General features: G+C 37.6%; 28 non-coding genes across 28 annotated transcripts; all 28 read left to right on the plus strand.

Annotated features, from left to right (window-relative positions):
• Positions 1–324: 324 nt before the first annotated feature.
• Positions 325–397, plus strand: TRNAT-CGU (transfer RNA threonine (anticodon CGU)). Its single transcript has one exon. It is a non-coding gene; the product is annotated as a tRNA-Thr (tRNA).
• Positions 398–1,036: 639 nt separating this feature from the next.
• TRNAT-UGU (transfer RNA threonine (anticodon UGU)) lies at positions 1,037–1,109 on the plus strand. The gene has a single exon. It is a non-coding gene; the product is annotated as a tRNA-Thr (tRNA).
• A 4,122-nt stretch (positions 1,110–5,231) lies between these two features.
• Positions 5,232–5,304, plus strand: TRNAT-CGU (transfer RNA threonine (anticodon CGU)). The gene has a single exon. It is a non-coding gene; the product is annotated as a tRNA-Thr (tRNA).
• Positions 5,305–6,642: 1,338 nt separating this feature from the next.
• On the plus strand, positions 6,643–6,715 carry TRNAT-CGU (transfer RNA threonine (anticodon CGU)). The gene has a single exon. It is a non-coding gene; the product is annotated as a tRNA-Thr (tRNA).
• A 298-nt stretch (positions 6,716–7,013) lies between these two features.
• TRNAT-UGU (transfer RNA threonine (anticodon UGU)) lies at positions 7,014–7,086 on the plus strand. The gene has a single exon. It is a non-coding gene; the product is annotated as a tRNA-Thr (tRNA).
• A 298-nt stretch (positions 7,087–7,384) lies between these two features.
• Positions 7,385–7,457, plus strand: TRNAT-CGU (transfer RNA threonine (anticodon CGU)). The gene has a single exon. It is a non-coding gene; the product is annotated as a tRNA-Thr (tRNA).
• A 298-nt stretch (positions 7,458–7,755) lies between these two features.
• On the plus strand, positions 7,756–7,828 carry TRNAT-CGU (transfer RNA threonine (anticodon CGU)). The gene has a single exon. It is a non-coding gene; the product is annotated as a tRNA-Thr (tRNA).
• A 1,347-nt stretch (positions 7,829–9,175) lies between these two features.
• On the plus strand, positions 9,176–9,248 carry TRNAT-CGU (transfer RNA threonine (anticodon CGU)). Its single transcript has one exon. It is a non-coding gene; the product is annotated as a tRNA-Thr (tRNA).
• A 299-nt stretch (positions 9,249–9,547) lies between these two features.
• TRNAT-UGU (transfer RNA threonine (anticodon UGU)) lies at positions 9,548–9,620 on the plus strand. Its single transcript has one exon. It is a non-coding gene; the product is annotated as a tRNA-Thr (tRNA).
• A 1,346-nt stretch (positions 9,621–10,966) lies between these two features.
• Positions 10,967–11,039, plus strand: TRNAT-CGU (transfer RNA threonine (anticodon CGU)). Its single transcript has one exon. It is a non-coding gene; the product is annotated as a tRNA-Thr (tRNA).
• Positions 11,040–11,337: 298 nt separating this feature from the next.
• Positions 11,338–11,410, plus strand: TRNAT-UGU (transfer RNA threonine (anticodon UGU)). The gene has a single exon. It is a non-coding gene; the product is annotated as a tRNA-Thr (tRNA).
• Positions 11,411–11,701: 291 nt separating this feature from the next.
• TRNAT-CGU (transfer RNA threonine (anticodon CGU)) lies at positions 11,702–11,774 on the plus strand. The gene has a single exon. It is a non-coding gene; the product is annotated as a tRNA-Thr (tRNA).
• A 298-nt stretch (positions 11,775–12,072) lies between these two features.
• Positions 12,073–12,145, plus strand: TRNAT-UGU (transfer RNA threonine (anticodon UGU)). Its single transcript has one exon. It is a non-coding gene; the product is annotated as a tRNA-Thr (tRNA).
• A 1,325-nt stretch (positions 12,146–13,470) lies between these two features.
• On the plus strand, positions 13,471–13,543 carry TRNAT-CGU (transfer RNA threonine (anticodon CGU)). Its single transcript has one exon. It is a non-coding gene; the product is annotated as a tRNA-Thr (tRNA).
• Positions 13,544–13,842: 299 nt separating this feature from the next.
• Positions 13,843–13,915, plus strand: TRNAT-UGU (transfer RNA threonine (anticodon UGU)). Its single transcript has one exon. It is a non-coding gene; the product is annotated as a tRNA-Thr (tRNA).
• A 299-nt stretch (positions 13,916–14,214) lies between these two features.
• On the plus strand, positions 14,215–14,287 carry TRNAT-UGU (transfer RNA threonine (anticodon UGU)). Its single transcript has one exon. It is a non-coding gene; the product is annotated as a tRNA-Thr (tRNA).
• Positions 14,288–14,578: 291 nt separating this feature from the next.
• Positions 14,579–14,651, plus strand: TRNAM-CAU (transfer RNA methionine (anticodon CAU)). The gene has a single exon. It is a non-coding gene; the product is annotated as a tRNA-Met (tRNA).
• Positions 14,652–14,949: 298 nt separating this feature from the next.
• TRNAT-CGU (transfer RNA threonine (anticodon CGU)) lies at positions 14,950–15,022 on the plus strand. The gene has a single exon. It is a non-coding gene; the product is annotated as a tRNA-Thr (tRNA).
• A 298-nt stretch (positions 15,023–15,320) lies between these two features.
• On the plus strand, positions 15,321–15,393 carry TRNAT-UGU (transfer RNA threonine (anticodon UGU)). The gene has a single exon. It is a non-coding gene; the product is annotated as a tRNA-Thr (tRNA).
• Positions 15,394–16,748: 1,355 nt separating this feature from the next.
• TRNAT-CGU (transfer RNA threonine (anticodon CGU)) lies at positions 16,749–16,821 on the plus strand. The gene has a single exon. It is a non-coding gene; the product is annotated as a tRNA-Thr (tRNA).
• A 638-nt stretch (positions 16,822–17,459) lies between these two features.
• TRNAT-UGU (transfer RNA threonine (anticodon UGU)) lies at positions 17,460–17,532 on the plus strand. The gene has a single exon. It is a non-coding gene; the product is annotated as a tRNA-Thr (tRNA).
• A 291-nt stretch (positions 17,533–17,823) lies between these two features.
• Positions 17,824–17,896, plus strand: TRNAT-UGU (transfer RNA threonine (anticodon UGU)). Its single transcript has one exon. It is a non-coding gene; the product is annotated as a tRNA-Thr (tRNA).
• A 298-nt stretch (positions 17,897–18,194) lies between these two features.
• TRNAT-UGU (transfer RNA threonine (anticodon UGU)) lies at positions 18,195–18,267 on the plus strand. The gene has a single exon. It is a non-coding gene; the product is annotated as a tRNA-Thr (tRNA).
• A 3,090-nt stretch (positions 18,268–21,357) lies between these two features.
• On the plus strand, positions 21,358–21,430 carry TRNAT-CGU (transfer RNA threonine (anticodon CGU)). Its single transcript has one exon. It is a non-coding gene; the product is annotated as a tRNA-Thr (tRNA).
• Positions 21,431–22,777: 1,347 nt separating this feature from the next.
• TRNAT-CGU (transfer RNA threonine (anticodon CGU)) lies at positions 22,778–22,850 on the plus strand. The gene has a single exon. It is a non-coding gene; the product is annotated as a tRNA-Thr (tRNA).
• A 1,347-nt stretch (positions 22,851–24,197) lies between these two features.
• Positions 24,198–24,270, plus strand: TRNAT-CGU (transfer RNA threonine (anticodon CGU)). The gene has a single exon. It is a non-coding gene; the product is annotated as a tRNA-Thr (tRNA).
• A 1,347-nt stretch (positions 24,271–25,617) lies between these two features.
• TRNAT-CGU (transfer RNA threonine (anticodon CGU)) lies at positions 25,618–25,690 on the plus strand. Its single transcript has one exon. It is a non-coding gene; the product is annotated as a tRNA-Thr (tRNA).
• A 298-nt stretch (positions 25,691–25,988) lies between these two features.
• TRNAT-CGU (transfer RNA threonine (anticodon CGU)) lies at positions 25,989–26,061 on the plus strand. Its single transcript has one exon. It is a non-coding gene; the product is annotated as a tRNA-Thr (tRNA).
• Positions 26,062–26,351: the final 290 nt, after the last annotated feature.

The following is a 26,351-nucleotide window of genomic DNA, read 5'->3' on the forward strand; positions in this document are numbered from 1 at the left end:
TTATCTCCCTTTAAATTCCCACATTTTCTCATTACCACTCCTGCCAATTGCTTACTTTCTACCACTCATGCCTCCAAGACTCTTTACTGTTTTGTTTTTTGCAAATTTGTTTATGTGCTCTGTAATTGGACAACGCAGATCCCTTGTGGCACTAAATACAGAATAATAATATTTCTTAAACACTCTCATTGGAAATATATCATGGAGTTTCATTTAAAAAAAGTGTACATTGGCATGAATTGCCAAAAAATGTACAATTTGCAATTAATTATGTTCCTCCAGTACACAGACACCATATATGTCTAGAAATATATGCACCTCCATGGCTCCATAGCTCAGGGGTTAAAGCACTGGTCTCGTAAACCAGGGGTCGTGAGTTCAAGTCTCACTTGGGCCTTCCAGTTCTTTATTGTTTCATTTACAAAAACTTAATTTGCATGACAGCATGTACAGTGATCTTAATTTGCATGAGAGTATATACAGTGGTCTTCTCAAGTCTCAAGTGAGAAGATCTATTTCAAGTTCAATGTGTGCATTTAGCACGGAGATTGCAAATGATTCAGAATCAGTCATTTGTAAACAGTGTCCATTGGGTCAAGGAGCTACAAATTAAAATCCAAAATTAAATTTCAAATTTGATTTCTTTGAAACCCCACAAATGCATGATTTTGTTTTAAACATACATTCTCATGTAAGGCTTCATAGCTCAGGGGTTAGAGCACTGGTCTTGTAAACCAGGGGTCGTACCAGTTCTTTATTGTTACATCTACTAAAACTTAATTTGCATGACAGCATGTACAGTGATCTTAATTTGCATGACAGTATATACAGTGGTCGTCTCAAGTGAGAAGATCTATTTCAAGTTCAATGTGTGCATTTAGCATGGAGATTGCAAATGATTCAGAATCAGTCATTTGTAAACAGTGTCCATTGGGTCAAGGAGCTACAATTTAAAATCCAAAATTAAATTTCAAATTTGATTTCTTTGAAACCCCACAAATGCATGATTTTTTTTTAAACATACATTCTCATGTAAGGCTTCATAGCTCAGGGGTTAGAGCACTGGTCTTGTAAACCAGGGGTCGTGACTTCAAATCTCACTGGGGCCTACCAGTTCTTTATTGTTACATCTACTAAAACTTAATTTGCATGACGGTATGTACAGTGATCTTAATTTGCATGACAGTATATACAGTGGTCTTCTCAAGTCTCAAGTGAGAAGATCTATTTCAAGTTCAATGTGTGCATTTAGCATGGAGATTGCAAATGATTCAGAATCAGTCATTTGTAAACAGTGTCCATTGGGTCAAGGAGCTACAAATTAAAATCCAAAATTAAATTTCAAATTTGATTTCTTTGAAACCCCACAAATGCATGATTTTTTTTCAAACATACAGTCTCATGTAAGGCTTCATAACTCAGGGGTTAGAGTGAGTTCAAATCTCACTGGGGCCTACCAGTTCTTTATTGTTACAGCTACTAAAAATTAATTTGCATGACCATATGTAAAGTAGTTTTTTAAAGTCGAAAGTTAAGAGATCTATTTCAATTTGTTCACATACTTTGATAGTCAATTTGGAGCATCACTTAAGACGTTCATTCTATTTTTCTGACTGTTTTCAATTGCATGTCTCATATCTTTATTGTTCAACCAATTCTATGCATGCCCCAAGCATAGCTATGCATCCAAACTCCTTGAGCTCATTGTTTACAACCTCTTCCTACCTATCTGTCCATTGCCTATCTGTCTCCTCTCAGGACTCTACCTCACCCCTCTTCCACTAATAGTATGTTTCCCGCAAGGTTCTTTTCTTTGTCCTCTCCTTTTCTTTTTGTATGCATCCTCTTTAGTTGAGCTCATTAGCTTTTTTGACTGACAATATCATCTTTTTGCTGCTGATACTCAAATCTACCTTGTCTCCCCAGACTTTTACTCACTCGTATCTCCACCAGTCTATCAGCTATCTCTTCTTGGATGTCCCAGTGCTTTGTGAAACTAAACACGTCTAAGACTGACCTGATTATCTTACCACCCTCCACAACTGCATTATATATTGATGGCACTACAGACTCTTCTAGTTCTCACTTTCTCCTCTCCCATTTACATCTATGACCTTATCTCCCTTTAAATTCCCACATTTACTCATTACCACTCCTGCCAATTGCTTACTTTCTACCACTCATGCCTCCAAGACTCTTTACTGTTTTGTTTTTTGCAAATTTGTTTATGAGCTCTGTAATTTGACAACGCAGATCCCTTGTGGCACTAAATACAGAATAATAATATTTCTTAAACACTCTCATTGGAAATATATCATAGAGTTTCATTTGAAAAAAGTGTACATTGGCATGAATTGCCAAAAAATGTACAATTTGCAATTGATTATGTTCCTCCAGTACACAGACACCATATATGTCTAGAAATTAATGCACCTCCATGACAGTATATACAGTGGTCTTCTCAAGTCTCAAGTGAGAAGATCTATTTCAAGTTCAATGTGTGCATTAAGCACGGAGATTGCAAATGATTCAGAATCAGTCATTTGTAAACAGTGTCCATTGGGTCAAGGAGCTACAAATTAAAATCCAAAATTAAATTTCAAATTTGATTTCTTTGAAACCCCACAAATGCATGATTTTGTTTTAAACATACATTCTCATGTAAGGCTTCATAGCTCAGTGGTTAGAGCACTGGTCTTGTAAACCAGGGGTCGTACCAGTTCTTTATTGTTACATCTACTAAAACTTAATTTGCATGACAGCATGTACAGTGATCTTAATTTGCATGACAGTATATACCAGGGGTCCTCAAACTTTTTAAATCGGGGGCCAGTTCACTGTCCCTCAGACTGTTGGAGGGCCGGAATTTAATATAAATGGGCCCATAGAGAACTGTCTGTGCCTCTCCTCCTACAATCATGTCACTGACCCATCACATGCACCCCTGTATTAAATAATACATCACTCAAATCCTGATATATCTGTGCTGCTGGGAAACCAGTACACATGGAGGCTGCAGGAAATGATCAGAGATCAGACCAATAATGATCCTTTGCCAGGAGCCCTGCTCTCCACAGAGCTGCCATTACAGGTTCTGCACCCCAAATTCAAATTACGCCATAAAGCAGTGCAACCCGATTTACATCTAACCGCACATAGTCCCCATATTCACATTCCATCATGCATGTGTCCTTTATTGTTAAGCCACACAGTAGTGCCAGGAGGAGTGGGCAGCTGGTGGCTGGTCAATGAGGGAGAAGGGTGAGCGGGCAGCACTGCCACTGGTGGCTGGTCAATGTGGGAGAAGGGGGAGAGGGCAGCGCTGCAGCTGGTCAATGAGGGAGAAGGGGGAGAGGGAGCGCTGCTGCTGGTCTGTGAGGACGGAGGGGGAGCGGGCAGCGCTGCCGCTGGTCAGTGAGGGAGATGGGTGAGCCGGCAGCGCTGCCGCTGGTGGCTGGTCAATGTGGGAGAAGGGGGAGAGGGCAGCGCTGCTGCTGGTCTGTGAGGACTGAGGGGGAGCGGGCAGCGCTGCTGGACAGTCAGGAGGGGGACAAGGGGGTCAAGCACCCCCAACCAGTCACGGCCTCCTCTCACCCGAAAGATTATATGCGCTGCTCCCTCCCTGCTGGCTTCTCATCCGGCTCCTCTCCTCTCAGCCACAGCGTGTGACGTGATGACGTCACACGCATAGGAGAAGCTTAAGCAGGGAGATGGGTCGGACCAGCAGACACTGCTGCTTCCACCTGATGTCCAAGGCCACGCTACCGCCCGTCCATTCGCCAGCCAGCCTGCCTGCCCATCCATCCATCCTCCTCCCGGCAAGTGAGACTCTCACTTGCCGGGGTCTTACTTGCCGGGAGGTGAGAGTGATTGCCGCGCCAGCGCTTGGGCAGTGGCGGGCCGCATAAAAGTCCTCAGCGGGCCGCATCTGGCCCGCGGGCTGTAGTTTGAGGACCCCTGGTATATACAGTGGTCGTCTAAAGTGAGAAGATCTATTTCAAGTTCAATGTGTGCATTTAGCATGGAGATTGCAAATGATTCAGAATCGGCCATTTGTAAACAGTGTCCATTGGGTCAAAGAGCTACAAATTAAAATCAAATATTAAATTTCAAATTTGATTTCTTTGAAACCCCACAAATGCATGATTTTTTTTTAAACATACATTCTCATGTAAGGCTTCATAGCTCAGGGGTTAGAGTGAGTTCAAATCTCACTGGGGCCTACCCGTTCTTTATTGTTACAGCTACTAAAAATTAATTTGCATGACCATATGTAAAGTAGTTTCATCAAGTCGAAAGTAAAGAGATCTATTTCAATTTGTTCACATACTTTGATAGTCAATTTGAAGCATCACTTAAGACGTTCATTCTATTTTTCTGACTGTTTTCAATTGCATGTCTCATATCTTTATTGTTCAACCAATTCTATGCAAGCCTCAAGCATAGTTATGCATCCAAACTCCTTGAGCTCATTGTTTACAATCTCTTCCTACCTATCTGTCCATTGCCTATCTGTCTCCTCTCAGGACTCTACCTCACCCCTCTTCCACTAATAGTATGTTTCCCGCAAGGTTCTTTTCTTTGTCCTCTCCTTTTCTTTTTGTATGCATCCTCTTTAGTTGAGCTCATTAGCTTTTTTGACTGACAATATCATCTTTTTGCTGCTGATACTCAAATCTACCTTGTCTCCCCAGACTTTTACTCACTCGTATCTCCACCAGTCTATCAGCTATCTCTTCTTGGATGTCCCAGCGCTTTGTGAAACTAAACACGTCTAAGACTGACCTGATTATCTTACCACCCTTCACACTGCGTCATCTTCCACAACTGCATTATATATTGATGGCACTACAGACTCTTCTAGTTCTCCTTTCTCACTTTCTCCTCTCCCATTTACATCTATGACCTTATCTCCCTTTAAATTCCCACATTTTCTCATTACCACTCCTGCCAATTGCTTACTTTCTACCACTCATGCCTCCAAGACTCTTTACTGTTTTGTTTTTTGCAAATTTGTTTATGTGCTCTGTAATTGGACAACGCAGATCCCTTGTGGCACTAAATACAGAATAATAATATTTCTTAAACACTCTCATTGGAAATATATCATAGAGTTTCATTTGAAAAAAGTGTACATTGGCATGAATTGCCAAAAAATGTACAATTTGCAATTGATTATGTTCCTCCAGTACACAGACACCATATATGTCTAGAAATTAATGCACCTCCATGGCTCCATAGCTCAGGGGTTAGAGCACTGGTCTCGTAAACCAGGGGTCGTGAGTTCAAGTCTCACTGTGGCTTTCCAGTTCTTTATTGTTTCATTTACAAAAACTTAATTTGCATGACAGCATGTACAGTGATCTTAATTTGCATGACAGTATATACAGTGGTCTTCTCAAGTCTCAAGTGAGAAGATCTATTTCAAGTTCAATGTGTGCATTTAGCATGGAGATTGCAAATGATTCAGAATCAGTCATTTGTAAACAGTGTCCATTGGGTCAAGGAGCTACAAATTAAAATCCAAAATTAAATTTCAAATTTGATTTCTTTGAAACCCCACAAATGCATGATTTTTTTTCAAACATACAGTCTCATGTAAGGCTTCATAGCTCAGGGGTTAGAGTGAGTTCAAATCTCACTGGGGCCTACCAGTTCTTTATTGTTACAGCTACTAAAAATTAATTTGCATGACCATATGTAAAGTAGTTTTTAAAGTCGAAAGTAAAGAGATCTATTTCAATTTGTTCACATACTTTGATAGTCAATTTGGAGCATCACTTAAGACGTTCATTCTATTTTTCTGACTGTTTTCAATTGCATGTCTCATATCTTTATTGTTCAACCAATTCTATGCATGCCCCAAGCATAGCTATGCATCTAAACTCCTTGAGCTTATTGTTTACAACCTCTTCCTACCTATCTGTCCATTGCCTATCTGTCTCCTCTCAGGACTCTACCTCACCCCTCTTCCACTAATAGTATGTTTCCCGCAAGGTTCTTTTCTTTGTCCTCTCCTTTTCTTTTTGTATGCATCCTCTTTAGTTGAGCTCATTAGCTTTTTTGACTGACAATATCATCTTTTTGCTGCTGATACTCAAATCTACCTTGTCTCCCCAGACTTTTACTCACTCGTATCTCCACCAGTCTATCAGCTATCTCTTCTTGGATGTCCCAGTGCTTTGTGAAACTAAACACGTCTAAGACTGACCTGATTATCTTACCACCCTCCACACTGCGTCATCTTCCACAACTGCATTATATATTGATGGCACTACAGACTCTTCTAGTTCTCACTTTCTCCTCTCCCATTTACATCTATGACCTTATCTCCCTTTAAATTCCCACATTTTCTCATTACCACTCCTGCCAATTGCTTACTTTCTACCACTCATGCCTCCAAGACTCTTTACTGTTTTGTTTTTTGCAAATTTGTTTATGTGCTCTGTAATTGGACAACGCAGATCCCTTGTGGCACTAAATACAGAATAATAATATTTCTTAAACACTCTCATTGGAAATATATCATAGAGTTTTATTTGAAAAAAGTGTACATTGGCATAAATTGCCAAAAAATGTACAATTTGCAATTGATTATGTTCCTCCAGTACACAGACACCATATATGTCAAGAAATTAATGTACCTCCATAGCTCAGGGGTTAGAGCACTGGTCTCGTAAACCAGGGGTCGTGAGTTCAAGTCTCACTGGGGCCTTCCAGTTCTTTATTGTTTCATTTACAAAAACTTAATTTGCATGACAGCATGTACAGTGATCTTAATTTGCATGAAAGTATATACAGTGGTCTTCTCAAGTCTCAAGTGAGAAGATCTATTTCAAGTTCAATGTGTGCATTTAGCATGGAGATTGCAAATGATTCAGAATCAGTCATTTGTAAACAGTGTCCATTGGGTCAAGGAGCTACAAATTAAAATCCAAAATTAAATTTCAAATTTGATTTCTTTGAAACCCCACAAATGCATGATTTTTTTTTAAACATATATTCTCATGTAAGGCTTCATAGCTCAGGGGTTAGAGCACTGGTCTTGTAAACCAGGGGTCGTGAGTTCAAATCTCACTGGGGCCTACCAGTTCTTTATTGTTACATCTACTAAAACTTAATTTGCATGACAGTATGTACAGTGATCTTAATTTGCATGACAGTATATACAGTGGTCTTCTCAAGTCTAAAGTGAGAAGATCTATTTCAAGTTCAATGTGTGCATTTAGCATGGAGATTGCAAATGATTCAGAATCAGTCATTTGTAAACAGTGTCCATTGGGTCAAGGAGCTACAAATTAAAATCCAAAATTAAATTTCAAATTTGATTTCTTTGAAACCCCACAAATGCATGATTTTTTTTTAAACATTCAGTCTCATGTCAGGCTTCGTAGCTCAGGTGTTAGAGCACTGGTCTCGTAAACCAGGGGTCGTGAGTTCAAATCTCACTGGGGCCTACCAGTTCTTTATTGTTACATCTACTAAAACTTAATTTGCATGACAGTATGTACAGTGATCTTAATTTGCATGACAGTATATACAGTGGTCTTCTCAAGTCTAAAGTGAGAAGATCTATTTCAAGTTCAATGTGTGCATTTAGCATGGAGATTGCAAATGATTCAGAATCAGTCATTTGTAAACAGTGTCCATTGGGTCAAGGAGCTACAAATTAAAATCCAAAATTAAATTTCAAATTTGATTTCTTTGAAACCCCACAAATGCATGATTTTTTTTTAAACATACAGTCTCATGTCAGGCTTCGTAGCTCAGGTGTTAGAGCACTGGTCTCGTAAACCAGGGGTCGTGAGTTCAAATCTCACTGGGGCCTACCAGTTCTTTATTGTTACATCTACTAAAACTTAATTTGCATGACAGTATGTACAGTGATCTTAATTTGCATGACAGTATATACAGTGGTCTTCTCAAGTCTCAAGTGAGAAGATCTATTTCAAGTTCAATGTGTGCATTTAGCATGGAGATTGCAAATGATTCAGAATCAGTCATTTGTAAACAGTGTCCATTGGGTCAAGGAGCTACAAATTAAAATCCAAAATTAAATTTCAAATTTGATTTCTTTGAAACCCCACAAATGCATGATTTTTTTTTAAACATAAATTCTCATGTAAGGCTTCATAGCTCAGGGGTTAGAGTGAGTTCAAATCTCACTGGGGCCTACCCGTTCTTTATTGTTACAGCTACTAAAAATTAATTTGCATGACCATATGTAAAGTAGTTTCATCAAGTCGAAAGTAAAGAGATCTATTTCAATTTGTTCACATACTTTGATAGTCAATTTGGAGCATCACTTAAGACGTTCATTCTATTTTTCTGACTGTTTTCAATTGCATGTCTCATATCTTTATTGTTCAACCAATTCTATGCAAGCCCCAAGCATAGCTATGCATCCAAACTCCTTGAGCTCATTGTTTACAATCTCTTCCTACCTATCTGTCCATTGCCTATCTGTCTCCTCTCAGGACTCTACCTCACCCCTCTTCCACTAATAGTATGTTTCCTTCAAGGTTCTTTTCTTTGTCCTCTCCTTTTCTTTTTGTATGCATCCTCTTTAGTTGAGCTCATTAGCTTTTTTGACTGACAATATCATCTTTTTGCTGCTGATACTCAAATCTACCTTGTCTCCCCAGACTTTTACTCACTCGTATCTCCACCAGTCTATCAGCTATCTCTTCTTGGATGTCCCAGCGCTTTGTGAAACTAAACACGTCTAAGACTGACCTGATTATCTTACCACCCTCCACACTGCGTCATCTTCCACAACTGCATTATATATTGATGGCACTACAGACTCTTCTAGTTCTCACTTTCTCCTCTCCCATTTACATCTATGACCTTATCTCCCTTTTAATTCCCACATTTTCTCATTACCACTCCTGCCAATTGCTTACTTTCTACCACTCATGCCTCCAAGACTCTTTACTGTTTTGTTTTTTGCAAATTTGTTTATGTGCTCTGTAATTGGACAATGCAGATCCCTTGTGGCACTAAATACAGAATAATAATATTTCTTAAACACTCTCATTGGAAATATATCATGGAGTTTCATTTGAAAAAAGTGTACATTGGCATGAATTGCCAAAAAATGTACAATTTGCAATTAATTATGTTCCTCCAGTACACAGACACCATATATGTCTAGAAATAAATGCACCTCCATGGCTCCATAGCTCAGGGGTTAGAGCACTGGTCTCGTAAACCAGGGGTCGTGAGTTCAAGTCTCACTGGGCCCTTCCAGTTCTTTATTGTTTCATTTACAAAAACTTAATTTGCATGACAGCATGTACAGTGATCTTAATTTGCATGACAGTATATACAGTGGTCTTCTCAAGTCTCAAGTGAGAAGATCTATTTCAAGTTCAATGTGTGCATTTAGCATGGAGATTGCAAATGATTCAGAATCAGTCATTTGTAAACAGTGTCCATTGGGTCAAGGAGCTACAAATTAAAATCCAAAATTAAATTTCAAATTTGATTTCTTTGAAACCCCACAAATGCATGATTTTTTTTTTAAACATATATTCTCATGTAAGGCTTCATAGCTCAGGGGTTAGAGCACTGGTCTTGTAAACCAGGGGTCGTGAGTTCAAATCTCACTGGGGCCTACCAGTTCTTTATTGTTACATCTACTCAAACTTAATTTGCATGACAGTATGTACAGTGATCTTAATTTGCATGACAGTATATACAGTGGTCTTCTCAAGTCTCAAGTGAGAAGATCTATTTCAAGTTCAATGTGTGCATTTAGCATGGAGATTGCAAATGATTCAGAATCAGTCATTTGTAAACAGTGTCCATTGGGTCAAGGAGCTACAAATTAAAATCCAAAATTAAATTTCAAATTTGATTTCTTTGAAACCCCACAAATGCATGATTTTTTTTTAAACATACATTCTCATGTAAGGCTTCATAGCTCAGGGGTTAGAGTGAGTTCAAATCTCACTGGGGCCTACCAGTTCTTTATTGTTACAGCTACTAACAATAATTTGCATGACCATATGTAAAGTAGTTTCATCAAGTCGAAAGTAAAGAGATCTATTTCAATTTGTTCACATACTTTGATAGTCAATTTGGAGCATCACTTAAGACGTTCATTCTATTTTTCTGACTGTTTTCAATTGCATGTCTCATATCTTTATTGTTCAACCAATTCTATGCATGCCCCAAGCATAGCTATGCATCCAAACTCCTTAAGCTCATTGTTTACAACCTCTTCCTACCTATCTGTCCATTGCCTATCTGTCTCCTCTCAGGACTCTACCTCACCCCTCTTCCACTAATAGTATGTTTCCCGCAAGGTTCTTTTCTTTGTCCTCTCCTTTTCTTTTTGTATGCATCCTCTTTAGTTGAGCTCATTAGCTTTTTTGACTGACAATATCATCTTTTTGCTGCTGATACTCAAATCTACCTTGTCTCCCCAGACTTTTACTCACTCGTATCTCCACCAGTCTATCAGCTATCTCTTCTTGGATGTCCCAGCGCTTTGTGAAACTAAACACGTCTAAGACTGAACTGATTATCTTACCACCCTCCACACTGCGTCATCTTCCAAAACTGCATTATATATTGATGGCACTACAGACTCTTCTAGTTCTCACTTTCTCCTCTCCCATTTACGTCTATGACCTTATCTCCCTTTAAATTCCCACATTTTCTCATTACCACTCCTGCCAATTGCTTACTTTCTACCACTCATGCCTCCAAGACTCTTTACTGTTTTGTTTTTTGCAAATTTGTTTATGTGCTCTGTAATTGGACAACGCAGATCCCTTGTGGCACTAAATACAGAATAATAATATTTCTTAAACACTCTCATTGGAAATATATTATAGAGTTTCATTTAAAAAAAGTGTACATTGGCATGAATTGCCAAAAAATGTACAATTTGCAATTGATTATGTTCCTCCAGTACACAGACACCATATATGTCTAGAAATTAATGCACCTCTATGGCTCCATAGCTCAGGGGTTAGAGCACTGGTCTCGTAAACCATGGGTCGTGAGTTCAAGTCTCACTGGGGCCTTCCAGTTCTTTATTGTTTCATTTACAGAAACTTAATTTGCATGACAGCATGTACAGTGATCTTAATTTGCATGACAGTATATACAGTGGTCTTCTCAAGTCTCAAGTGAGAAGATCTATTTCAAGTTCAATGTGTGCATTTAGCATGGAGATTGCAAATGATTCAGAATCAGTCATTTGAAAACAGTGTCCATTGGGTCAAGGAGCTACAAATTAAAATCCAAATTTAAATTTTAAATTTGATTTCTTTGAAACCCCACAAATGCATGATTTTTTTTTAAACATACATTCTCATGTAAGGCTTCATAGCTCAGGGGTTAGAGCACTGGTCTTGTAAACCAGGGGTCGTGAGTTCAAATCTCACTGGGGCCTACCAGTTATTTATTGTTACATTTACAAAAACTTAATTTGCATGACAGAATGTACAGTGATCTTAATTTGCATGACAGTATATACAGTGGTCGTCTCAAGTGACAAGATCTATTTCAAGTTCAATGTGTGCATTTAGCATGGAGATTGCAAATGATTCAGAATCGGTCAATTGTAAACAGTGTCCATTGGGTCAAGGAGCTACAAATTAAAATCCAAAATTAAATTTCAAATTTGATTTTTTTGAACCCCCACAAATGCATTATTTTTTTTAAAACAAAAATTGTCATGTAAGGCTTCATAGCTCAGGGGTTAGAGCACTGGTCTCGTAAACCAGAGGTCGTGAGTTCAAGTCTCACTGGGGCCTACCAGTTCTTTATTGTTACATCTACTAAAACTTAATTTGCATGACAGTATGTACAGTGATCTTAATTTGCATGACAGTATATACAGTGTTCTTCTCAAGTCTCAAGTGAGAAGATCTATTTCAAGTTCAATGTGTGCATTTAGCATGGAGATTGCAAATGATTCAGAATCAGTCATTTGTAAACAGTGTCCATTGGGTCAAGGAGCTACAAATTAAAATCCAAAATTAAATTTCAAATTTGATTTCTTTGAAACCCCACAAATGCATGATTTTTTTTTAAACATACATTTTCATGTAAGGCTTCATAGCTCAGGGGTTAGAGCACTGGTCTTGTAAACCAGGGGTCGTGAGTTCAAATCTCACTGGGGCCTACCAGTTCTTTATTGTTTAATTTACAAAAACTTAATTTGCATGACAGCATGTACAGTGATCTTAATTTGCATGACAGTATATACAGTGGTCGTCTCAAGTGAGAAGATCTATTTCAAGTTCAATGTGTGCATTTAGCATGGAGATTGCAAATGATTCAGAATCGGCCATTTGTAAACAGTGTCCATTGGGTCAAAGAGCTACAAATTAAAATCAAAAATTAAATTTCAAATTTGATTTCTTTGAAACCCCACAAATGCATGATTTTTTTTTAAACATACATTCTCATGTAAGGCTTCATAGCTCAGGGGTTAGAGTGAGTTCAAAACTCACTGGGGCCTACCAGTTCTTTATTGTTACAGCCAATAAAAATTAATTTGCATGACCATATGTAAAGTAGTTTCATCAAGTCGAAAGTAAAGAGATCTATTTCAATTTGTTCACATACTTTGATAGTCAATTTGGAGCATCACTTAAGACGTTCATTCTATTTTTCTGACTGTTTTCAATTGCATGTCTCATATCTTTATTTTTCAACCAATTCTATGCATGCCCCAAGCATAGCTATGCATCCAAACTCCTTGAGCTCATTGTTTACAACCTCTTCCTACCTATCTGTCTCCTCTCAGGACTCTACCTCACCCCTCTTCCACTAATAGTATGTTTCCCGCAAGGTTCTTTTCTTTGTCCTCTCCTTTTCTTTTTGTATGCATCCTCTTTAGTTGAGCTCATTAGCTTTTTTGACTGACAATATCATCTTTTTGCTGCTGATACTCAAATCTACCTTGTCTCCCCAGACTTTTACTCACTCGTATCTCCACCAGTCTATCAGCTATCTCTTCTTGGATGTCCCAGCGCTTTGTGAAACTAAACACGTCTAAGACTGAACTGATTATCTTACCACCCTCCACACTGCGTCATCTTCCACAACTGCATTATATATTGATGGCACTACAGACTCTTCTAGTTCTCACTTTCTCCTCTCCCATTTACATCTATGACCTTATCTCCCTTTAAATTCCCACATTTTCTCATTACCACTCCTGCCAATTGCTTACTTTCTACCACTCATGCCTCCAAGACTCTTTACTGTTTTGTTTTTTGCAAATTTGTTTATGTGCTCTGTAATTGGACAACGCAGATCCCTTGTGGCACTAAATACAGAATAATAATATTTCTTAAACACTCTCATTGGAAATATATTATAGAGTTTCATTTGAAAAAAGTGTACATTGGCATGAATTGCCAAAAAATGTACAATTTGCAATTGATTATGTTCCTCCAGTACACAGACACCATATATGTCTAGAAATTAATGCACCTCCATGGCTCCATAGCTCAGGGGTTAGAGCACTGGTCTCGTAAACCAGGGGTCGTGAGATCAAGTCTCACTGGGGCCTTCCAGTTCTTTATTGTTTCATTTACAGAAACTTAATTTGCATGACAGCATGTACAGTGATCTTAATTTGCATGACAGTATATACAGTAGTCTTCTCAAGTCTCAAGTGAGAAGATCTATTTCAAGTTCAATGTGTGCATTTAGCATGGAGATTGCAAATGATTCAGAATCAGTCATTTTGTAAACAGTGTCCATTGGGTCAAGGAGCTACAAATTAAAATCCAAAATTAAATTTCAAATTTGATTTCTTTGAAACCCCACAAATGCATGATTTTTTTTTAAACATACATTCTCATGTAAGGCTTCATAGCTCAGGGGTTAGAGCACTGGTCTTGTAAACCAGGGGTCGTGAGTTCAAATCTCACTGGGGCCTACCAGTTCTTTATTGTTACATCTACTAAAACTTAATTTGCATGACAGTATGTACAGTGATCTTAATTTGCATGACAGTATATACAGTGTTCTTCTCAAGTCTCAAGTGAGAAGATCTATTTCAAGTTCAATGTGTGCATTTAGCAAGGAGATTGCAAATGATTCAGAATCAGTCATTTGTAAACAGTGTCCATTGGGTCAAGGAGCTACAAATTAAAATCCAAAATTAAATTTCAAATTTGATTTCTTTGAAACCCCACAAATGCATGATTTTTTTTTTAAACATACATTCTCATGTAAGGCTTCATAGCTCAGGGGTTAGAGCACTGGTCTTGTAAACCAGGGGTCGTGAGTTCAAATCTCACTGGGGCCTACCAGTTCTTTATTGTTACATTTACAAAAACTTAATTTGCATGACAGTATGTACAGTGATCTTAATTTGCATGACAGTATATACAGTGGTCGTCTCAAGTGAGAAGATCTATTTCAAGTTCAATGTGTGCATTTAGCATGGAGATTGCAAATGATTCAGAATCGGTCAATTGTAAACAGTGTCCATTGGGTCAAGGAGCTACAAATTAAAATCCAAAATTAAATTTCAAATTTGATTTTTTTTAAACCCCACAAATGCATTATTTTTTTTAAAACAAACATTCTCATGTAAGGCTTTATATCTCAGGGGTTAGAGCACTGGTCTCATAAACCAGGGGTCGTGAGTTCAAATCTCACTGGGGCCTACCAGTTCTTTATTGTTACATCTACTCAAACTTAATTTGCATGACAGTATGTACAGTGATCTTAATTTGCATGACAGTATATACAGTGGTCTTCTCAAGTCTCAAGTGAGAAGATCTATTTCAAGTTCAATGTGTGCATTTAGCATGGAGATTGCAAATGATTCAGAATCAGTCATTTGTAAACAGTGTCCATTGGGTCAAGGAGCTACAAATTAAAATCCAAAATTAAATTTCAAATTTGATTTCTTTGAAACCCCACAAATGCATGATTTTTTTTTAAACATACAGTCTCATGTCAGGCTTCATAGCTCAGGGGTTAGAGCACTGGTCTCGTAAACCAGGGGTCGTGAGTTCAAATGTCACTGGGGCCTACCAGTTCTTTATTGTTACATCTACTCAAACTTAATTTGCATGACAGTATGTACAGTGATCTTAATTTGCATGACAGTATATACAGTGGTCTTCTCAAGTCTCAAGTGAGAAGATCTATTTCAAGTTCAATGTGTGCATTTAGCATGGAGATTGCAAATGATTCAGAATCAGTCATTTGTAAACAGTGTCCATTGGGTCAAGGAGCTACAAATTAAAATCCAAAATAAAATTTCAAATTTGATTTCTTTGAAACCCCACAAATGCATGATTTTTTTTAAAACATACATTCTCATGTAAGGCTTAATAGCTCAGGGGTTAGAGCACTGGTCTTGTAAACCAGGGGTCGTGACTTCAAATCTCACTGGGGCCTACCAGTTCTTTATTGTTACATCTACTAAAACTTAATTTGCATTACGGTATGTACAGTGATCTTAATTTGCATGACAGTATATACAGTGGTCTTCTCAAGTTTTAAGTGAGAAGATCTATTTCAAGTTCAATGTGTGCATTTAGCATGGAGATTGCAAATGATTCAGAATCAGTCATTTGTAAACAGTGTCCATTGGGTCAAGGAGCTACAAATTAAAATCCAAAATTAAATTTCAAATTTGATTTCTTTGAAACCCCACAAATGAATGATTTTTTTTCAAACATACAGTCTCATGTAAGGCTTCTTAGCTCAGGGGTTAGAGTGAGTTCAAATCTCACTGGGGCCTACCAGTTCTTTATTGTTACAGCTACTAAAAATTAATTTGCATGACCATATGTAAAGTAGTTTTTTAAAGTCGAAAGTTAAGAGATCTATTTCAATTTGTTCACATACTTTGATAGTCAATTTGGAGCATCACTTAAGACGTTCATTCTATTTTTCTGACTGTTTTCAATTGCATGTCTCATATCTTTATTGTTCAACCAATTCTATGCATGCCCCAAGCATAGCTATGCATCCAAACTCCTTGAGCTCATTGTTTACAACCTCTTCCTACCTATCTGTCCATTGCCTATCTGTCTCCTCTCAGGACTCTACCTCACCCCTCTTCCACTAATAGTATGTTTCCCGCAAGGTTCTTTTCTTTGTCCTCTCCTTTTCTTTTTGTATGCATCCTCTTTAGTTGAGCTCATTAGCTTTTTTGACTGACAATATCATCTTTTTGCTGCTGATACTCAAATCTACCTTGTCTCCCCAGACTTTTACTCACTTGTATCTCCACCAGTCTATCAGCTATCTCTTCTTGGATGTCCCAGTGCTTTGTGAAACTAAACACGTCTAAGACTGACCTGATTATCTTACCACCCTCCACACTGCGTCATCTTCCACAACTGCATTATATATTGATGGCACTACAGACTCTTCTAGTTCTCCTTTCTCACTTTCTCCTCTCCCATTTACATCTATGACCTTATCTCCCTTTAAATTCCCACATTTTCTCATTACCACTCCTGCCAATTGCTTACTTTCTACCACTCATGCCTCCAAGACTCTTTACTGTTTTGTTTTTTTGCAAATTTGTTTATGTGCTCTGTAATTTGACAACGCAGATCCCTTGTGGCACTAAATACAGAATAATAATATTTCTTAAACACTCTCATTGGAAATATATCATAGAGTTTCATTTGAAAAAAGTGTACATTGGCATGAATTGCCAAAAAATGTACAATTTGCAATTGATTATGTTCCTCCAGTACACAGACACCATATATGTCTAGAAATTAATGCACCTCCATGGCTCCATAGCTCAGGGGTTAGAGCACTGGTCTCGTAAACCAGGGGTCGTGAGTTCAAGTCTCACTTGGGCCTTCCAGTTCTTTATTGTTTCATTTACAAAAACTTAATTTGCATGACAGCATGTACAGTTATCTTAATTTGCATGACAGTATATACAGTGGTCTTCTCAAGTCTCAAGTGAGAAGATCTATTTCAAGTTCAATGTGTGCATTTAGCACGGAGATTGCAAATGATTCAGAATCAGTCATTTGTAAACAGTGTCCATTGGGTCAAGGAGCTACAAATTAAAATCCAAAATTAAATTTCAAATTTGATTTCTTTGAAACCCCACAAATGCATGATTTTGTTTTAAACATACATTCTCACGTAAGGCTTCATAGCTCAGGGGTTAGAGCACTGGTCTTGTAAACCAGGGGTCGTACCAGTTCTTTATTGTTACATCTACTAAAACTTAATTTGCATGACAGCATGTACAGTGATCTTAATTTGCATGACAGTATATACAGTGGTCGTCTGAAGTGAGAAGATCTATTTCAAGTTCAATGTGTGCATTTAGCATGGAGATTGCAAATGATTCAGAATCGGCCATTTGTAAACAGTGTCCATTGGGTCAAAGAGCTACAAATTAAAATCAAAAATTAAATTTCAAATTTGATTTCTTTGAAACCCCACAAATGCATGATTTTTTTTAAACATACATTCTCATATAAGGCTTCATAGCTCAGGGGTTAGAGCACTGGTCTTGTAAACCAGGGGTCGTGAGTTCAAATCTCACTGGGGCCTACCAGTTCTTTATTGTTACATCTACTAAAACTTAATTTGCATGACAGCATGTACAGTGATCTTAATTTGCATGACAGTATATACAGTGGTCGTCTCAAGTGAGAAGATCTATTTCAAGTTCAATGTGTGCATTTAGCATGGAGATTGCAAATGATTCAGAATCAGTCATTTGTAAACAGTGTCCATTGGGTCAAGGAGCTACAAATTAAAATCCAAAATTAAATTTCAAATTTGATTTCTTTGAAACCCCACAAATGCATGATTTTTTTTTAAACATACATTCTCATGTAAGGCTTCATAGCTCAGGGGTTAGAGCACTGGTCTTGTAAACCAGGGGTCGTGAGTTCAAATCTCACTGGGGCCTACCAGTTCTTTATTGTTACATCTACTAAAACTTAATTTGCATGACGGTATGTACAGTGATCTTAATTTGCATGACAGTATATACAGTGGTCTTCTCAAGTCTCAAGTGAGAAGATCTATTTCAAGTTCAATGTGTGCATTTAGCATGGAGATTGCAAATGATTCAGAATCAGTCATTTGTAAACAGTGTCCATTGGGTCAAGGAGCTACAATTTAAAATCCAAAATTAAATTTCAAATTTGATTTCTTTGAAACCCCACAAATGCATGAATTTTTTTTAAACATACATTCTCATGTAAGGCTTCATAGCTCAGGGGTTAAAGCACTGGTCTTGTAAACCAGGGGTCGTGACTTCAAATCTCACTGGGGCCTACCAGTTCTTTATTGTTACATCTACTAAAACTTAATTTGCATGACGGTATGCACAGTGATCTTAATTTGCATGACAGTATATACAGTGGTCTTCTCAAGTCTCAAGTGAGAAGATCTATTTCAAGTTCAATGTGTGCATTTAGCATGGAGATTGCAAATGATTCAGAATCAGTCATTTGTAAACAGTGTCCATTGGGTCAAGGAGCTACAAATTAAAATCCAAAATTAAATTTCAAATTTGATTTCTTTGAAACCCCACAAATGCATGATTTTTTTTCAAACATACAGTCTCATGTAAGGCTTCTTAGCTCAGGGGTTAGAGTGAGTTCAAATCTCACTGGGGCCTACCAGTTCTTTATTGTTACAGCTACTAAAAATTAATTTGCATGACCATATGTAAAGTAGTTTTTTAAAGTCGAAAGTTAAGAGATCTATTTCAATTTGTTCACATACTTTGATAGTCAATTTGGAGCATCACTTAAGACGTTCATTCTATTTTTCTGACTGTTTTCAATTGCATGTCTCATATCTTTATTGTTCAACCAATTCTATGCATGCCCCAAGCATAGCTATGCATCCAAACTCCTTGAGCTCATTGTTTACAACCTCTTCCTACCTATCTGTCCATTGCCTATCTGTCTCCTCTCAGGACTCTACCTCACCCCTCTTCCACTAATAGTATGTTTCCCGCAAGGTTCTTTTCTTTGTCCTCTCCTTTTCTTTTTGTATGCATCCTCTTTAGTTGAGCTCATTAGCTTTTTTGACTGACAATATCATCTTTTTGCTGCTGATACTCAAATCTACCTTGTCTCCCCAGACTTTCACTCACTCGTATCTCCACCAGTCTATCAGCTATCTCTTCTTGGATGTCCCAGTGCTTTGTGAAACTAAACACGTCTAAGACTGACCTGATTATCTTACCACCCTCCACAACTGCATTATATATTGATGGCACTACAGACTCTTCTAGTTCTCACTTTCTCCTCTCCCATTTACATCTATGACCTTATCTCCCTTTAAATTCCCACATTTTCTCATTACCACTCCTGCCAATTGCTTACTTTCTACCACTCATGCCTCCAAGACTCTTTACTGTTTTGTTTTTTGCAAATTTGTTTATGAGCTCTGTAATTTGACAACGCAGATCCCTTGTGGCACTAAATACAGAATAATAATATTTCTTAAACACTCTCATTGGAAATATATCATAGAGTTTCATTTGAAAAAAGTGTACATTGGCATGAATTGCCAAAAAATGTACAATTTGCAATTGATTATGTTCCTCCAGTACACAGACACCATATATGTCTAGAAATTAATGCACCTCCATGGCTCCATAGCTCAGGGGTTAGAGCACTAGTTTAGTAAACCAGGGGTCGTGAGTTCAAGTCTCACTTGGGCCTTCCAGTTCTTTATTGTTTCATTTACAAAAACTTAATTTGCATGACAGCCTGTACAGTGATCTTAATTTGCATGACAGTATATACAGTGGTCGTCTCAAGTGAGAAGATCTATTTCAAGTTCAATGTGTGCATTTAGCACGGAGATTGCAAATGATTCAGAATCAGTCATTTGTAAACAGTGTCCATTGGGTCAAGGAGCTACAAATTAAAATCCAAAATTAAATTACAAATTTGATTTCTTTGAAACCCCACAAATGCATGATTTTGTTTTAAACATACATTCTCATGTAAGGCTTCATAGCTCAGGGGTTAGAGCACTGGTCTTGTAAACCAGGGGTCGTACCAGTTCTTTATTGTTACATCTACTAAAACTTAATTTGCATGACAGCATGTACAGTGATCTTAATTTGCATGACAGTATATACAGTGGTCGTCTAAAGTGAGAAGATCTATTTCAAGTTCAATGTGTGCATTTAGCATGGAGATTGCAAATGATTCAGAATCGGCCATTTGTAAACAGTGTCCATTGGGTCAAAGAGCTACAAATTAAAATCAAATATTAAATTTCAAATTTGATTTCTTTGAAACCCCACAAATGCATGATTTTTTTTAAACATACATTCTCATGTAAGGCTTCATAGCTCAGGGGTTAGAGTGAGTTCAAATCTCACTGGGGCCTACCCGTTCTTTATTGTTACAGCTACTAAAAATTAATTTGCATGACCATATGTAAAGTAGTTTCATCAAGTCGAAAGTAAAGAGATCTATTTCAATTTGTTCACATACTTTGATAGTCAATTTGGAGCATCACTTAAGACGTTCATTCTATTTTTCTGACTGTTTTCAATTGCATGTCTCATATCTTTATTGTTCAACCAATTCTATGCAAGCCCCAAGCATAGCTATGCATCCAAACTCCTTGAGCTCATTGTTTACAATCTCTTTCTACCTATCTGTCCATTGCCTATCTGTCTCCTCTCAGGACTCTACCTCACCCCTCTTCCACTAATAGTATGTTTCCCGCAAGGTTCTTTTCTTTGTCCTCTCCTTTTCTTTTTGTATGCATCCTCTTTAGTTGAGCTCATTAGCTTTTTTGACTGACAATATCATCTTTTTGCTGCTGATACTCAAATCTACCTTGTCTCCCCAGACTTTTACTCACTCGTATCTCCACCAGTCTATCAGCTATCTCTTCTTGGATGTCCCAGCGCTTTGTGAAACTAAACACGTCTAAGACTGACCTGATTATCTTACCACCCTTCACACTGCGTCATCTTCCACAACTGCATTATATATTGATGGCACTACAGACTCTTCTAGTTCTCCTTTCTCACTTTCTCCTCTCCCATTTACATCTATGACCTTATCTCCCTTTAAATTCCCACATTTTCTCATTACCACTCCTGCCAATTGCTTACTTTCTACCACTCATGCCTCCAAGACTCTTTACTGTTTTGTTTTTTGCAAATTTGTTTATGTGCTCTATAATTGGACAACGCAGATCCCTTGTGGCACTAAATACAGAATAATAATATTTCTTAAACACTCTCATTGGAAATATATCATAGAGTTTCATTTGAAAAAAGTGTACATTGGCATGAATTGCCAAAAAATGTACAATTTGCAATTGATTATGTTCCTCCAGTACACAGACACCATATATGTCTAGAAATTAATGCACCTCCATGGCTCCATAGCTCAGGGGTTAGAGCACTGGTCTCGTAAACCAGGGGTCGTGAGTTCAAGTCTCACTGGGGCCTTCCAGTTCTTTATTGTTTCATTTACAAAAACTTAATTTGCATGACAGCATGTACAGTGATCTTAATTTGCATGACAGTATATACAGTGGTCTTCTCAAGTCTCAAGTGAGAAGATCTATTTCAAGTTCAATGTGTGCATTTAGCATGGAGATTGCAAATGATTCAGAATCAGTCATTTGTAAACAGTGTCCATTGGGTCAAGGAGCTACAAATTAAAATCCAAAATTAAATTTCAAATTTGATTTCTTTGAAACCCCACAAATGCATGATTTTTTTTCAAACATACAGTCTCATGTAAGGCTTCATAGCTCAGGGGTTAGAGTGAGTTCAAATCTCACTGGGGCCTACCAGTTCTTTATTGTTACAGCTACTAAAAATTAATTTGCATGACCATATGTAAAGTAGTTTTTTAAAGTCGAAAGTAAAGAGATCTATTTCAATTTGTTCACATACTTTGATAGTCAATTTGGAGCATCACTTAAGACGTTCATTCTATTTTTCTGACTGTTTTCAATTGCATGTCTCATATCTTTATTGTTCAACCAATTCTATGCATGCCCCAAGCATAGCTATGCATCTAAACTCCTTGAGCTTATTGTTTACAACCTCTTCCTACCTATCTGTCCATTGCCTATCTGTCTCCTCTCAGGACTCTACCTCACCCCTCTTCCACTAATAGTATGTTTCCCGCAAGGTTCTTTTCTTTGTCCTCTCCTTTTCTTTTTGTATGCATCCTCTTTAGTTGAGCTCATTAGCTTTTTTGACTGACAATATCATCTTTTTGCTGCTGATACTCAAATCTACCTTGTCTCCCCAGACTTTTACTCACTCGTATCTCCACCAGTCTATCAGCTATCTCTTCTTGGATGTCCCAGTGCTTTGTGAAACTAAACACGTCTAAGACTGACCTGATTATCTTACCACCCTCCACACTGCGTCATCTTCCACAACTGCATTATATATTGATGGCACTACAGACTCTTCTAGTTCTCACTTTCTCCTCTCCCATTTACATCTATGACCTTATCTCCCTTTAAATTCCCACATTTTCTCATTACCACTCCTGCCAATTGCTTACTTTCTACCACTCATGCCTCCAAGACTCTTTACTGTTTTGTTTTTTGCAAATTTGTTTATGTGCTCTGTAATTGGACAACGCAGATCCCTTGTGGCACTAAATACAGAATAATAATATTTCTTAAACACTCTCATTGGAAATATATCATAGAGTTTCATTTGAAAAAAGTGTACATTGGCATGAATTGCCAAAAAATGTACAATTTGCAATTGATTATGTTCCTCCAGTACACAGACACCATATATGTCTAGAAATTAATGCACCTCCATGGCTCCATAGCTCAGGGGTTAGAGCACTGGTCTCGTAAACCAGGGGTCGTGAGTTCAAGTCTCACTGGGGCCTTCCAGTTCTTTATTGTTTCATTTACAAAAACTTAATTTGCATGACAGCATGTACAGTGATCTTAATTTGCATGACAGTATATACAGTGGTCTTCTCAAGTCTCAAGTGAGAAGATCTATTTCAAGTTCAATGTGTGCATTTAGCATGGAGATTGCAAATGATTCAGAATCAGTCATTTCTAAACAGTGTCCATTGGGTCAAGGAGCTACAAATTAAAATCCAAAATTAAATTTCAAATTTGATTTCTTTGAAACCCCACAAATGCATGATTTTTTTTCAAACATACAGTCTCATGTAAGGCTTCATAGCTCAGGGGTTAGAGTGAGTTCAAATCTCACTGGGGCCTACCAGTTCTTTATTGTTACAGCTACTAAAAATTAATTTGCATGACCATATGTAAAGTAGTTTTTTAAAGTCGAAAGTAAAGAGATCTATTTCAATTTGTTCACATACTTTGATAGTCAATTTGGAGCATCACTTAAGACGTTCATTCTATTTTTCTGACTGTTTTCAATTGCATGTCTCATATCTTTATTGTTCAACCAATTCTATGCATGCCCCAAGCATAGCTATGCATCTAAACTCCTTGAGCTTATTGTTTACAACCTCTTCCTACCTATCTGTCCATTGCCTATCTGTCTCCTCTCAGGACTCTACCTCACCCCTCTTCCACTAATAGTATGTTTCCCGCAAGGTTCTTTTCTTTGTCCTCTCCTTTTCTTTTTGTATGCATCCTCTTTAGTTGAGCTCATTAGCTTTTTTGACTGACAATATCATCTTTTTGCTGCTGATACTCAAATCTACCTTGTCTCCCCAGACTTTTACTCACTCGTATCTCCACCAGTCTATCAGCTATCTCTTCTTGGATGTCCCAGTGCTTTGTGAAACTAAACACGTCTAAGACTGACCTGATTATCTTACCACCCTCCACACTGCGTCATCTTCCACAACTGCATTATATATTGATGGCACTACAGACTCTTCTAGTTCTCACTTTCTCCTCTCCCATTTACATCTATGACCTTATCTCCCTTTAAATTCCCACATTTTCTCATTACCACTCCTGCCAATTGCTTACTTTCTACCACTCATGCCTCCAAGACTCTTTACTGTTTTGTTTTTTGCAAATTTGTTTATGTGCTCTGTAATTGGACAACGCAGATCCCTTGTGGCACTAAATACAGAATAATAATATTTCTTAAACACTCTCATTGGAAATATATCATGGAGTTTCATTTGAAAAAAGTGTACATTGGCATGAATTGCCAAAAAATGTACAATTTGCAATTGATTATGTTCCTCCAGTACACAGACACCATATATGTCTAGAAATTAATGCACCTCCATGGCTCCATAGCTCAGGGGTTAGAGCACTGGTCTCGTAAACCAGGGGTCGTGAGTTCAAGTCTCACTGGGGCCTTCCAGTTCTTTATTGTTTCATTTACAAAAACTTAATTTGCATGACAGCATGTACAGTGATCTTAATTTGCATGACAGTATATACAGTGGTCTTCTCAAGTCTCAAGTGAGAAGATCTATTTCAAGTTCAATGTGTGCATTTAGCATGGAGATTGCAAATGATTCAGAATCAGTCATTTCTAAACAGTGTCCATTGGGTCAAGGAGCTACAAATTAAAATCCAAAATTAAATTTCAAATTTGATTTCTTTGAAACCCCACAAATGCATGATTTTTTTTCAAACATACAGTCTCATGTAAGGCTTCTTAGCTCAGGGGTTAGAGTGAGTTCAAATCTCACTGGGGCCTACCAGTTCTTTATTGTTACAGCTACTAAAAATTAATTTGCATGACCATATGTAAAGTAGTTTTTTAAAGTCGAAAGTAAAGAGATCTATTTCAATTTGTTCACATACTTTGATAGTCAATTTGGAGCATCACTTAAGACGTTCATTCTATTTTTCTGACTGTTTTCAATTGCATGTCTCATATCTTTATTGTTCAACCAATTCTATGCATGCCCCAAGCATAGCTATGCATCTAAACTCCTTGAGCTTATTGTTTACAACCTCTTCCTACCTATCTGTCCATTGCCTATCTGTCTCCTCTCAGGACTCTACCTCACCCCTCTTCCACTAATAGTATGTTTCCCGCAAGGTTCTTTTCTTTGTCCTCTCCTTTTCTTTTTGTATGCATCCTCTTTAGTTGAGCTCATTAGCTTTTTTGACTGACAATATCATCTTTTTGCTGCTGATACTCAAATCTACCTTGTCTCCCCAGACTTTTACTCACTCGTATCTCCACCAGTCTATCAGCTATCTCTTCTTGGATGTCCCAGCGCTTTGTGAAACTAAACACGTCTAAGACTGACCTGATTATCTTACCACCCTTCACACTGCGTCATCTTCCACAACTGCATTATATATTGATGGCACTACAGACTCTTCTAGTTCTCACTTTCTCCTCTCCCATTTACATCTATGACCTTATCTCCCTTTAAATTCCCACATTTTCTCATTACCACTCCTGCCAATTGCTTACTTTCTACCACTCATGCCTCCAAGACTCTTTACTGTTTTGTTTTTTGCAAATTTGTTTATGTGCTCTGTAATTGGACAACGCAGATCCCTTGTGGCACTAAATACAGAATAATAATATTTCTTAAACACTCTCATTGGAAATATATCATGGAGTTTCATTTGAAAAAAGTGTACATTGGCATGAATTGCCAAAAAATGTACAATTTGCAATTAATTATGTTCCTCCAGTACACAGACACCATATATGTCTAGAAATAAATGCACCTCCATGGCTCCATAGCTCAGGGGTTAGAGCACTGGTCTCGTAAACCAGGGGTCGTGAGTTCAAGTCTCACTGGGGCCTTCCAGTTCTTTATTGTTTCATTTACAAAAACTTAATTTGCATGACAGCATGTACAGTGATCTTAATTTGCATGACAGTATATACAGTGGTCTTCTCAAGTCTCAAGTGAGAAGATCTATTTCAAGTTCAATGTGTGCATTTAGCATGGAGATTGCAAATGATTCAGAATCAGTCATTTGTAAACAGTGTCCATTGGGTCAAGGAGCTACAAATTAAAATCCAAAATTAAATTTCAAATTTGATTTCTTTGAAACCCCACAAATGCATGATTTTTTTTTAAACATACAGTCTCATGTCAGGCTTCATAGCTCAGGGGTTAGAGCACTGGTCTCGTAAACCAGGGGTCGTGAGTTCAAATCTCACTGGGGCCAACCAGTTCTTTATTGTTACATCTACTCAAACTTAATTTGCATGACAGTATGTACAGTGATCTTAATTTGCATGACAGTATATACAGTGGTCTTCTCAAGTCTCAAGTGAGAAGATCTATTTCAAGTTCAATGTGTGCATTTAGCATGGAGATTGCAAATGATTCAGAATCAGTCATTTGTAAACAGTGTCCATTGGGTCAAGGAGCTACAAATTAAAATCCAAAATTAAATTTCAAATTTGATTTCTTTGAAACCCCACAAATGCATGATTTTTTTTTAAACATACATTC

This window comes from Crinia signifera, chromosome 11 (assembly GCF_055691185.1).
Source record: "Crinia signifera chromosome 11, ASM5569118v1, whole genome shotgun sequence".
Classification (NCBI taxonomy): Eukaryota; Metazoa; Chordata; class Amphibia; order Anura; family Myobatrachidae; genus Crinia; species Crinia signifera.